Genomic DNA, 1,618 nt, shown 5'->3' with positions numbered 1-1,618 from the left:
GGGGGCAAGAGAAAGCGAGGGAGAGAAAGGAGGGGGGGCGGCGGAGGGCGGCGAGGACGCTGTTGCAAGGGGAGTGGGGGTGATGCTTAGTGCCGTTCTAGTTGACGCATCAGTGTGTGTGTGTGTGTGTGTGCGTGCGTGGATAGTGCCGCCTATCTCGCGGCACGGCGCGCGCTGCTCTTAGCGCGAGCGGCTCTCGGGATTGTGGTGGCACGTCCGGAGCCCCTCTCCTCCCGAACACCACCCCCCACTCACCCCACCCCATCTTTGGGGGATATACAGAGGGGTCCGCCGCGCTGCTCGGGGGGTTTGGGGGGAAGTGGGAGCGGTGGCGAGGGGATGGGGGGCGTTAGGGTCCAACCGCAGGTTTTGCCTGCGCTGCCGTTGCCGCCGCCGCTGCTCTGTCAGTGGCACACTGCCGGTAAACCGCTACCGGACCCGCGCGATGGAACAACTGCTGTTACTAATGTGATAAACTGAAAACAAAAACCTGAGCGAGGAAAGAAGTCACGCCAGATGTGAAAGTATTAATGCTACTCCCATGCAGAGAAAGCAATATGATGTCAATAAGTTTCTTGGAGTTACTCCACAAACTATTTGTTTGTAAAATTCGTAAGTGTTTCACTAGTTTAACAGTTTTGCACGTTTTGGGAAACTATGTGTTTGTATGTTTCGCAGATGCCCTCTTGGTGGGATGCACATCATGTGGTGGTTATCGTCTCTCTCTTCCTTCGGTCGCTTAACCCCCCTCTCCCCCCTTTCCCGTCCTGCGGCGCCCGTAACCCCAAGCGGCAGCAGTAAGGTTTCTTTCTATTTCCCTAACAAACCTGAAACAACAAATCCCGAGACGTTTGCTATGGAAATGTAGGCCGAGTAGGGGCAGCAAGGCAGGGAATTCTCAAGCAGCAGCAGTGGTGGGGCGTGGCGGGGGCGTGGCGGGGGCGTACCGTGGCGTACCGGGGGCGTGGTGGGGTTGCGGCGTGTGGGCTGCTCCCGTGAACCTCTCTCCCCTGGCTACGACAAGAGGGGAAGGAGGGGTATTCATTTTATTTCATTCACGACAACGCGAGCCACCGGGGGACGGCTGCACCGCCTCTCGACCACATGCGGAGAGAGCAGGCCAAAGAAACACGGGGTAGGAAACACAGTCGTGGGAAGAAAAATAAGAGTGTGATATATACGTACTTTCACTTTTTTGGCACTTTTGATGCACGTATGTATTGTTCTTATTTGGCACGGTCACCGCACTGACACGCAATCTCACGTCGACACACATATAAAACACACACGCACATCCACACACACGCACACGCACGCACACGCACACGTCCCGCACACGCGCGAGCGCTTTCGGCGCAAGGGGACCGCGATGCCGCCCACGTGACGCGGAGGTGGCCGGCTAAGGCGCCGGGACCGGAGCCGAGCCGAGCCTTGCCGGGTCCCCTCCGGACCCCTGCTCGCAGCACACTGGCCCAGTGAGCGGGAGAGGGAGGGGATGCTGGAGCCTGCCCCGCCCCGCCTCACCCCGCCCCGCCTCACCGTCACGGCGCGGTGGGGGCGGCGGCACCGGGGCGGGGCGCAGGGCGCGCGGTGGGGCGGCACCGTGGAGGGGCGTGGC

At 60.4% G+C, this 1,618-nt stretch overlaps 1 long non-coding RNA gene across 1 annotated transcript in view; it reads right to left on the bottom strand.

Annotated features, from left to right (window-relative positions):
• Positions 1–1,463, bottom strand: part of LOC113205781 (uncharacterized) — a 64,171-nt gene extending 62,708 nt beyond the window's left edge. The window contains exon 1 of the long non-coding RNA XR_008011479.1: positions 1,186–1,463. This is a non-coding gene — a long non-coding RNA (uncharacterized LOC113205781). The remainder of the gene's footprint in view (positions 1–1,185) is intronic.
• Positions 1,464–1,618: the final 155 nt, after the last annotated feature.

The sequence above is a fragment of the Frankliniella occidentalis genome, unplaced genomic scaffold (genome assembly GCF_000697945.3).
Source record: "Frankliniella occidentalis isolate FOCC.00 unplaced genomic scaffold, Focc_3.1 Scaffold120, whole genome shotgun sequence".
In the NCBI taxonomy this organism is placed as follows: Eukaryota; Metazoa; Arthropoda; class Insecta; order Thysanoptera; family Thripidae; genus Frankliniella; species Frankliniella occidentalis.
Note: the sequence above shows the minus strand (reverse complement) of the source record. Positions and strands in the feature narration are given on the sequence as shown.